Consider the following 12,008-nt stretch of genomic DNA (forward strand, 5'->3'; position numbering starts at 1 on the left):
GTGGAAACCTAGTATGGTACAGACTCTCTGGAAAACAGTTTGGCAGTTCCTTAAAAAAATTAAACATGCAGCTACTAGGACCTAGCAATTGAAGCCCTAGGCATTTATCCCAAAGACATGCAGACTTATGTTCACACAAAAACCTGTACACGGATGTTTGTGGCAACAATAATCATGCTCATTAATAATAGCCAGAAACGGAATGATCCGGATGTCCTTCAATGGAAGAATGGTTAGGCAACCTGTCGTGCATCTGTACCATGGGTACTCTGCAGCAATAAAAAGAAATTAACTACTAATACACTCAACAGCTTGGATGAATCTCCGGAGAATTATGCTGAGTGAAAAAACAAGTCCCAATGGTTGCATACTGTATGATTCCATTTATATGACATTCATAAAGTGATAAAAATATAGAAACGGAGAACAGATTAGTGGTTTTCGGGTTTTAAGGAGAGGGTTATAGTGGGAGAGATGTTTATGTGGCTCTAATAGGGCACCATGAGATGTCCTTGGGGCGATGGGATGTTCTGTGACTATATGAAGTCAGCATCGTGGGTGTGATATTGTCTTATAGTTCTACAAGATTTGCCATTAAGGGAGACATTCCAAGGATCTCTGTATTATTTCTTACATCTGCATATGAGTCTACAGTGGTCTCAAAATAAAAAGTTTGATTTAAAAAGCAAAACATGGCAACATGTTATTATTTATAAAAATAGTTTGGTGATTATGGGAGTGCTTATTATATGATTTCCTGTACTTTTTATGTTTGAAGTTCCTTCACTTAAAAAAAAATGTGTCAAGTCTCAGGTCAAATGTCACCTCTACTCAAGGCTACTGTCCGTTAGCATTATATTAATTGCTCTTTTTCCATGATTCTATGGGGGTAGAATCAGAACGAGAGCATCATAAGTGCAGTGCCATGTTATTCATCTTTCTTTACACCTCTTCCTGTAACCCCCGTATTTAGTCCAGTACCTTGAATGCAATGGCTATTCTTAATAAGACTGTTATTTTTATACATTTAGCTGTGTCCTAGAGTTCTAATTTGAAAGAAAAGAAACAAAACCACACAATTTGAGTCTTCATTCCATAAAAGAAAAAAAAAAAAGCCAAAACAAATACGTTGTAGAAATTCAAAGAAACCATAAGGGTATTGGAAAGCACCCACAGTGTGCTTTTTTCCAAAGCAGTTACTTTACCCAAGAGGACAAAATATGGTTTGTGGAGTAGAAATTCTGTTTTTGTTCTTTTGATGCTGGCTTCTCTATCTTTATTATCATGTAGAATGCTTTCGGTGTCATGTAACAGACATTCAACTTAACTGCTTAAACAATGAGGGACGGTCTTGGCTCACACAACTGGAGAGTTACTAGGGCAGGTCAAGGTTGACTGAATCCTAAGACTATGGGGTCCAATTCCCTGAGCTCTGCATTCCCCAATGGGCTGATTTCATCTTCAGGCTAATATAGACAAGTTCTGGGCCTCATAGCCTCACATAATGAAGTCTGGAGTAAGAGAAAGACACTCTCTTCCAGTTGCTTTGTCCTTAGAGTGAGGAGACTTCCACGGGGTGCTCCCAGGAAATGTCCCCTCCCATCTCAACGGCTCACTTGCCCATCACTGAACTAACTGCTGGCAAAAGGGTGAAGGAGGAGGGGACGGGATTCCGTAGGGACAGACCTACCAGGCCCCCTCCTTCATCCTCGGGGGTCCGTTGCTCCTGAGGACCTGAGAGATGTCCTGAGCAAAACTAGGGTTCAGAAGGGGTGATGGAGGGATGGAGCCTAATAATAAAGTCCATCCTGCTCTCCCTGTCCACCTTCCCTCACACTGTGGATTTTTTTATGCCTCTCTCTTCCTGAAAATTTACTCTGTTTTATTTCTATTAATGGGATCATACAAGGGGGTTAAGATTCTGGGCTGAATTGAATTAAAGAAAACAGGGCACTCTCGTCCCCATGTTTTCTGTCCAGGATGGTATATGTTAAAAGGCCTCAGGCTAGAGCCAGATGGGGCACGTTGACTACAGTCACAAGGAGGACTCTGCAGGCTTGTGGAGAGATGGCTCGGGCTCAGCTCTGATTCCACAAGGATGGAGAGCCAGAGAGTAGGAAGGCAGGGGTCTGTCACCCAGTGGCAGCCCCTCAGTGGCTTGAGTTAAGTTGGTGAGTTTCCCCAGATGCAGACCGAAGGCTAAGGTGGCGCCACAGAGAACCTGGGAGTCAGACCTAGATAACAGCGGTGCCTTTCTGATATGTGTGCAAAAATGACAAAAGTTAAAGCTATGTCCAGGGAGAACAGGAAACCAGCCAGGAAGACAGCCCTGGAGAGCAATGTGTTCCCATTTTAGGATTTTAAGGGAATATCGAGGTTACAGCATCTCGAAGCAGCCAGCTCGTCAAGGATTTCGGACCACCGCATTCAGGCCTGTGTGCCTGCTAATGAACATCCTAGTTCCAAACGGTCTCCCTGGACTTGCAGGATCAATGTTCATTTAAGGCTCCACTTAATTTCCCTAAATTAAGCCCTTAAGGTAATTAAAGGAAAACATCTACAAAATTCAAAATGAACTTGGGAACTTGGATTAAAAGCAGACAAACATAGAAACACTGAAGGCTGGCAAAAACTGTTATTTAATGTCTGCCACTAATATTAAGGCATTATTCTAATTGTCTCATTTAATTTGAAGAGCTTGAGATATTTAGGGGACTAGCCTGGTCAAGATTTAGTGGTAACATAAAGTACCGGGAGCTCTGGAAATGAACAAAGAAAGAAAGAAAGAAATTGGGGCACAGAAAAAAATAGTTTTTCCTCTATTGTCCTCTCTGAAATTTCTAGGAGAACACATGAGGAACTATTAATAGTGCTGCTCTCTGGCTTAGAGAGAACGGTAGGACCTGATTCATGGATTCTTGATGAACAGAATATGATCAGTGCCATTGCCTTCCCTGTGAAGCATTCCTGCCTGAGTTGTCCTGGGCTGCCTCTTTCAGTAGAGGAGGATCGTGGACCACTGATTTTAATAACAGTAAAAAATGAAGGGGCCGGCCGAGTGGCTCAGCTGGTTAAGAGCTCGCTTGGGAGCACCAGCTCTGAGCAGCAGGGCTGCGGTTCGGATCCCACATGTGGGCCAGTGATGCTGCGCCCTCTACTAAGCTAAGGTGGTGAACAACAGCCTGACCTGGAGCTGGGCTGCCATGAGCTACATGAGTGGCTGGCAGCCAGCGTGAGTGGCTGGTAGCCGGTGTGAGCTACCGGGAGCCGCTGTGAGCGGCTGACCAATGACCGGCGACCGATGGCCTCACCCAGGAAGAGCACAATGATCATACCAACATGAGCCAGTGAAGCAACGTCCTCCACAATTAGACTGAAGAGCAAAACAGCAATTTGTCTACCTGTCTGTTCCCCTTCCCCGAGTCTCCAACGCTGTTCCCCTCCCCCCAATTCCCCAATAAAATCTTTAAAAAAAAAAAAAGAATGAAGATTCCACAGCGGCCCGGGTGGCTCAGGTGGTTAGAGCACTGCTCTGAACACCAAGGTTGCCGGTTTGATTCCCACATGGGCCAGTGAGCTGTGCCCTCCACAACTAGATTGAAGACAGCAACTTGAGCTGAGCTGCTGCTGAGCTGCCGGCGGGCGGCTGGATGGCTCAGTTGGTTACAGCAAGTGCTCTGAACAACAGGGTTACCAGTTCGATTCCTGCATGGGATGGTGGGCTGCGCCCCCCACAACTGGATTGAGGGACAGCGACTTGACTTGGAGCTGATGGGTCCTGGCAGAAGCACAGTTACCAAATAAAAATTTTAAAAACAAACAAACAAACAAAAAGAATAAAGGTTCTAGACTGTATGCTTTGCAAAGAAGCTTCTTATCCCCAGTATCACCATGAAGATGCCAACGAGCCTGAGCTGTCCCATTCTCATAAATACCCCAGGAAATGCCCGAAGATCACACACAGCTCATTGAGAAATGTAACAGAGGTGTCACTGAACTCAAGTGACAGATTTTAACTTAAGTGAGTTCAATAGTGCAGAAAAGTCCAACCTTGGTTCTGTTTGGGGCAAGGGAGGGAGAAGGATGGCATAATCAAGACACCATGTCAGGGGAGGGAGAACTCCTTCATGGGTTAAAGAGTAAAAGTCTTCAGTCTTTTTCAAATACACAGGTATTATTCTACCAGAGATATCAAAGTGTTCAACTAAACCCCACATATTTAACAAGGATTTGCAGTGTATCTGGCTTGCTCCTCACACTTTCAAAACATTTGAGCTAACCTGGAGTTTGTAACATCTCTTTGGTCTTCGAAAATATTAACTCAGATTCCCCAAACGAAAAATTCTAAGCAAGCAAAAATATTATGACGTGTGATAACCTTAAGCTGTTGTTATCAGTAATGTTGTTTATCTTTTTGATATGAATATTTCAGCAACAGTGCATACAATAAATTGTTTTATCTATTTTTTTCTCTCTCTTTTTTTTTTAAAGATTTTATTGGGGGAATTGGGGGAGGGGAACAGGCAAGTTGCTGTTCTTTTGTTCTTCAGTCTAGTTGTGGAGGACGTCGCTTCACTGGCTCATGTTGGTATTATCATTGCGCTCTCCCCAAGTGAGGCAGTTGCTCACCAGCCATTGGACGGCCGATCATGGAGGCTCACGGCAGCTCACGAAAGCTCACGCCTGTTGCCCAGCCAGCCCCACTGCAGCCTACGCCATCGCTGGCAACTCCCAGCAGCCCAGCTTCAGGTCGAGCTGTTGTTCACCATCTTAGCTTAGTAGAGGGCGCAGCATCACTGGCCCACATGTGGGATCCGAACCAGGGCTCTGCGGTTCAGAGCTGGCATTTTAAGCCAACTCCTAACCAACGTGCCACTCGGCCAGCCCTTTTTTCCTCTTTATAACCTCCCCTAACCTGTAGCAGGTCAGATGAGATCAAGGCCAGTGCTAAATTCCTCAGAAAGTTGGGGTTCAACAGTCAACCAGGAAGTTTTGTCAGCCAAGGTCCTCTCCAACCTGAAGACACACAACCTTGATTTACCCCTCTCCTTTCCTTTCATTTTGTCTTTCCTTTCCTTATCTTGTAGTTATTCTATTTCTCCATTCTACCTGGCATTTTCTTTGCTCTCCTTTTCTCCCTGAAAAGAATGGGTGATGGAGAGTGGGGCACAGGGGGTCTTACTGAACAGTCTTGAGATATTTGTTTGCACTTAAGGTTCTGACTTTAAAGACCTACTCTGCCTATAAAAACTTATCCTTGAAGAATATGCAGAAACAAAAATATAAGCTTCTGATTAACAATAGGGCTCTAGCGATTTAGGCAAGTATGACAGTTTCTTTTTTTTCTTGAGCATTTAATGGTTCCTTCTCCTTAAGTCTCTAGAATGTAGTTTACTTGATCTAGAGTCATTAAATTCAACACAGTCTAACTCTTGAAATAGCTAGAAAAGGTGCTTTTGTTTCTGTGTGCTTGTGAATACTTGCTTATATTTTTGGACAGAGAACTGGAATTAGTCAGAATTTTATTTGATGTAGTTTGTTGTAGAATAACGTGTGTTCCTCCGAGCCATGAAATCTGGTTTGTGAGGAGGTGAGTGAATAAACAGCAGGGGGATAAAAGCGTAGGAAAAGACCTAAACCAGAGTTTCTTAACCTCGCACTATGACATTTGAGGCTGGAAAATTCTTTGGCCGTGGGGAGTGTGTCGGGGGGGTGAGGATATGTCTCTTGCAATGTAGGATATTTAGCAGCATCCCTGGCCTCTACGCAGTAGGTACAGTGGCACCCGTCCCCTTCCCCAAGTTGTGACAACTAAAAATGTCTCCAAATATTGCCAATGAGATATCTTAGTGGGGAGGGGAGTGTGGGAGGGAGCAAAATTGCCCCCAGCTGAGAGCAACTGACCTGAATTCCGAAGTGTAACTATTTTATGAACAGTCTCAGGGAGTTATTCAAAAACCTTAAAAAATTAAGAATTGTAGCTGGGCAAAATTTTACATGCCAGTGCATTTTCTTTGGTCATTTGCCAAGAAGGTGTGTCCCAGTCTCTCCCCGGGGACTGCTTCAGGAATGGACTCCACGATGTAATAGATCTTTGCCCTATCTCAGTGTTCTGGCTAATGACAGCGTAATCAATGCGCTGATGCTGAAAACACGCTGAGAAAACAATGGGAACAGGGTCAAATTCTCCTGGAGAGTGGTTTTTTCAGTAGCCTGGGCCAAACGCAACATTGCAGGGCACGTTTTTCATAAGGTAGAAAACGTTCAAGATTTAAGGTAAAGTAAAAACGTCAGCCATTTTTATTGCAGTCAAGTCCAGGACACATTCGTATACAGATGGAGCTAAGATATAATCACGAATGGAGAGGTTCTGAAATCTGTTTAAAACCACAGCCAAATCTATATATTCAGTTTGGCAGGAAAACATCTTTCCTTCTCTGGAAAGATATCACACTACGTTTCTTAGATTCAGCTAAACTATAAAATGCAGAAATCGAGACTTGGGGACAAACGGAAGCCATTTCCTCACCCTCTTTCCTTTTTTCTCTCCTTCCTTCCTTTTTTTTTTAATCACAATGTTCACACATATAAGAAAAGTTGATTCAACACATCTGGATTGTGAAATCAAGCACGAGGCATGGATGTGTCACTACAAGTATTGCAAACTGTTAATATTCAATTGCACATTTAAAATCAAGCAGCTGCCTTCCCAGTCTCTGTAAAGAAGGGGGTGTGGATTTTACTAGCTTCTCTGTAGCTTGCAGCACCTAATGGGAGTTTGGCCCATTGGCTACACCTTACATGTAGTTTTTATGCCTGAAAACATCTTCTGCTAGGAGACGGGAGGGGTGAGGGGGTGGAGGGTGGGGGTTTGACAAGTGACTGGGTAAATTGATAAGCATTTCATTTTATTGAAAGATACCCTTATTAAGGTTTTCTAAACCTCAATAATAGAAAGTGTCATGAAAAGTCTGACCTTCAATTTTCCTACACTATTAACAAACTATTCTTTGTCCGGATTCTGTGTTTTCCCACTTCCAGCCTCAACCCAGGTTATTTCTTCCGCCTGGGATGTTCTCTCTTTCCAAGGCCAAGTGCCCTCCAAACCCTGCCCCCTCTGAACTGCCACCTCCTCCGTGAAGTCTCTTTTCCTTTGTCCTCTGAGACTGAGGACATCGCGCCTCCGTTTGAACTGCCTTCGCACATTATTTCATGGCTCCTGTGACACTTCACTTTCTGTCCTGTTTTGAGGTCACTGAGGTTTCCTTTCCTATTATATAGAAACCCTTCTGGGAAAGTATCTGCTCCTGGTTCCTTGTTCTCTTTCTCCTACCACATGGCTTAGGACTTTGTACACTGCATTCAGTAGATAGCACGTTAAAGAAACAGCCCTGTAGATACCATGGTCATGTCTGATATTTGTTCTGCCCCAGTAAGTCTACCTGGAGGGCGAGATAATGCCGGTGGGCATGTTCCAGCCCCATCAGGTGCAGAAAGACAGGCCGATTCGAGTGCAACTCCCTGGACGGATGCTGCAATCATTCCCTTTGCAAACGTGTGTCAGCATTTTTGCTCCCATGCTTTCTACATATCTGTGGTGAACAAACTCCCCAGTAAGCACTGGCTGCTTCGTGAAATGGGGCATGTTACTAGAGACACAGCCATTCTTTTTCTATTTTTGTTGTGCAACATACCAACCTGCTCTTTCATATTTAGAAACTTAAAAGCAACGATCCCACCTAGTCTAACTACTTTGTAGGGACTACAAGAGAGATGCTGAAGTGAGACTATGCCTGACCTTTCAGAATGACAAGAAAGAATGCTGCAGAAGGGAATTCTTACAAATGAGGAGGGTCAAAATTTAGAGCTCCTGACAGTCCATCAGCTTGTAACTTTATATAAATTTATGTTTGGATTAAAAGAGCTACTTGAGCTGAATATCCCCCCCCCACCCCCACAGATTGAGAACTGGATTTCTTTAAATTGGCCTGGCTCTGGGTCTGTCTGTCTTCCTCCTTCTGAAGAACTGAACTCTAGGAAAACAGTCTTATGTTTTCTGCTATTCTCTGGCCATTGTCTCTTTTGCAGTATTTGAGATTCATACAGGGTTTATTTTGTCTCCAAGATATTGTGCCATTGGTTGGGTGTCAGGTGGTATTGGGGAAAAGGTAATTGTGCTCTAGTGGACAGCTGGACTCGAGTCCTAGCCTTGCCACTATTGGCAATTTTGTTCGGTGAAAGCCAATTAACCTCTCTGCCTCCCAATCTCCTATTTGGTGGAGACAATACCAATAAATATCTTTCAGAATTATCATGAGATTTTAATGAGATAATGCATGTGCAAATGCACTGGAAATTAGATACTGTGATATGAATGCCAATTTGTAGTATTAATATACCACCAGACTCTACGTAGCCAAGCCGTACATGAATTTATTTCAAATCAACCACACTTGGTATTTGCAACCACCTTCTCCATATGAGATACAGGACACAGAAAACTGAGGAAGAGATGCTGGCCTTTCTCTCGGAGGGCATTTAATCTAGGAGAGACGTTAAGGAGACAAATGAGTTTAATCGTGCTTACTTTGTGAATTTGGAAAAGTAGCTTATTTTCTGTGTGTTGGCTTCTTCATCAGGAAAATGGAAGTAGCAATACTTACTTTTCAAAAACAGGTAAGACAAGCCACATGAAATCTTGAGCCAAGTGCCTGATATGATTAGTTGCTCAATAGAGGGTACCTTTCCAAGGGATAAGAAAAAGTGTCAACCTAGCTTAACAAGGGTTTAAATTAATAAACAAGAATCATTAGATCTGGCTAGCAAAATCTGGAAAGACTTCGTAGAATATTAAAACCTGACCTGGGGCTTGAAGGATAAATAGATTTCTTCATTTGAAGATAATGGTGGCAGTGGCTAATGCGTGCCACATATTTCAAAGCACTTTACTTTAATTATCTTATTTAACATCACCCAGACATGGTTAGTGCTGTCATCCCCATTTTGCAAATGAGAAGACTGAGGCACAGGGAATTGAGGTGGCTAACCCAAAGTCCCGCATATGACTGGGGGTGGAGCAGGGACTAGACCCATGTAGTCTGGTTCCTGAGCTGCAGCTCAGAAGTGCGGTACTGAACATGGGACAGGGTGTGGGATAAGAGGGATGGGAGATGGGGGTTTGGGGAGCATTACAGGAGCACAGAAGATGAGCAAAAATCTTAGGATCTTCCTCTTCTGAGAAGGAGCAGTGTATGGAGAGAGGCATGATCAGAAAGAAGCTCTGTGTGATGGAAAATGTTTAGGGATGAGAGGGCTAGAGGTACGGGTTATCTCAGTGACCACAGAGGCGTCACAGAAAGTGGCCTGCCATGGAGCCCAGTTAATGCCTGTCGACTGTGAATGCAGCAACAAGGAAGGTTCTGGGCTTTGCAAATCCAGGCCAGATTTCAACGTGTGGCCTGGGTGTTCTTAAAAGGCTATCTTGTCTCAGAAACCAAGGTGACCCCCTTCTCCATCCACTAAATGCTGCTGACCTTTGCCTTTCACCAGACTCATCTGAAAAGCTTCCATTCGGTGTTGCCTCTCGTCAGGTCTTAGATTACGTGTATTTTTGAAAAAGGTTAGACTCGCAGCATTTGGAGGCTTGCACAGGAGAATGTCATTTGTGCATGTTTAATCACGTAGGCATCTACAAAAGATCGTGACAAGTGACCCTGCAAAGTACATTGAAGGAAACAAGAAACATTCTTCAGTCTTTGAAACTCGAACGACCATAAAAATGCTCATTTTCCTTAAGAAGCATAAAAATTCAGGGTACATTGGCTTTGCAGTGTTATTTTGCATGATGTTTCCTCTCTTTTCTCAAATTCAGAGTTTTATGGGCAACATTTCAATGGACCTCAAGTGTCAGCCTTTTTTGTCAGTAGAATCATGACATCTTTATACAGCCCCATATTGTTAGCATTTAGATTCAAGGTTGCTTCGCCGGCGAAAGTTAATTGGATGGGGCGATGGTTATTCAATGATAATGCAGTACACTGCCGTAGTGTTACCCTTGGGTTTCTCACTTCATTACCAGTCCACAGAGCATGTCTCACTAAGGCTTTCTGGCTTCTAATCACAGGAGCTCACCTCTGCATGCGAAATTAGAGTCACGGAAAGGTAGTTAGCATAAATTATTCCATCCTTCAACCACAAAAGCATCTTTCTTTGGCAAAACATTTATGACTTTTAAATAACTTCTTTGTACACGCATTTCTGCTGTCTAGCCAACGAGGGGCAACCTAGTGTTCTATTAACCTAATCTAAGCAACCATGTGTTTTTTGTCAGAAAGACCCAAAGATATGCTGCAACCTTCTTTAGTCAAAAAAAAAAAATTTTACTCTTAAAAACTAGCTGCTGGAAGCTTTGTAAGTCAATACTATCATCTGTGGGCCGACCGAGTGGCTCAGTTGGTTAAGAGCTCGCTCAAGAGTTTGAGCTCTGAGCAAGAGCGGTTCGAGTCCAGCCCGAGCTGAGCAGCCGCTGAGCTGCCAACAGGTAGCAGGATGGCTCAGCTTAAAAAAAATAAAAAATAAATAAAAATAAATAAATACTATCATCTGTGTGGCCTTTCCGACAATGTTGCTATCCCCTCTTCCCTTTACTTTAGAAAACAACCCTTTGGAGCCAATGATATTTTTGCATCCCAGAACAAAGGCTTCATTCATTCATTTATTCATTTATTTATTCATTCAACCATATACTCATCAAATATTAATCGAGCACCTATTACGTGTCCAGCACTATTCAAGGCACTTGGAATGCATCAGTGAAAAGGCAGGAGAAGATGCCTGCCCTCCTGGGGCTTACATTCTCATGGGAGATAGTTAGGTAATAAACAATAAAGACGATAAGTGAGAGAACCATGTTGTCTGTAGGTCATTTGTAAGCGCTCTGGAAAAAGTAAAAAGGAGAGCAGGGTAAAGGGATGGAGAGCGGCGTGTGTAGGAGGGGTGGGGGCAGGTTGCCACGGTAAATGGAGCCATCAGAACAGGTCCCTGTTGAGAAAGTGAGATGGAGAGACGTGAAGGCGTTAGCCAAGCAAACATCTGCTTAAAGCAGGGGCAACAGCGAGAGTAAAGGCCGCGGGCAGGAGCCTGGTGTCTTTTCAATGTGACAAGTAGGTCAGAGGCTGGAGCAGAGAGAAGAAGAGGCTTGCAGAAGAGGAGGACAGGGGTGGGGTGGGGGGCCCGCATTACAGGATCTGACTTAATGCTTAAAGGACCCCTCTAGCACGGGGTTGAGAATGGACAGGAGAGGAGCTGAGTGTGGAAGCAGGGAGGCCAAATGATTTTTAAAAGTCGCATCAGAAAATATTAACACCTCGTTGGTTGACATTGTTTCCAACCAGACTTAGAGCTAGAAAACAAAACCCAACACAACACAGCCTCCTGCTCAGTCCCTTCCTGGCACTCCATATCTTACACCCTCCCCAGCAAGGCCGCTCCATTCCCAGAAGGAGATTTCTTCCCCTTTGGAGGAGCGTTGCATATCAGCTAGCTTGGTACTTCCCTTTGGGGGCAGTACAGGTACATCACAGAAGACAAACTGAGTCAAGGGACATGGAGGCAAACACAAGGTTGGAACATTCTGGAAGCAAAGAACAGAGTTAAGAAAGGGGGCCAGCACTGGGAGCTAAGCTCAGTGTATCTGCTTGATGAAGTAGATATTGGGTCGTCAGGAAAGTCATGACGCATTGTTGCATTGAAAACCATAGAAAAAAATATGTCATGACTTTCCCGACGACCCAATACACAGAGCTCCTTTTCTTTAATATTTAGAGTGACAGGATGTAAAATACCACACCGTACCTTACTCTGTCATTGTCTTTGAACTTCACGATGCAACTTAGACATGTGTTTGTCTGTTTTTTTCTTTCTCAAAAATCTCACATAAAGGATTTAGGAGAGGGAGGAAGGGGGAGAGAGAGAGAGAGAGAGAGAGAGAGAGAGAGAGAGAGAGAGAG

This window comes from Hipposideros armiger, unplaced genomic scaffold (assembly GCF_001890085.2).
Source record: "Hipposideros armiger isolate ML-2016 unplaced genomic scaffold, ASM189008v1 scaffold_273, whole genome shotgun sequence".
NCBI lineage: Eukaryota > Metazoa > Chordata > Mammalia > Chiroptera > Hipposideridae > Hipposideros > Hipposideros armiger.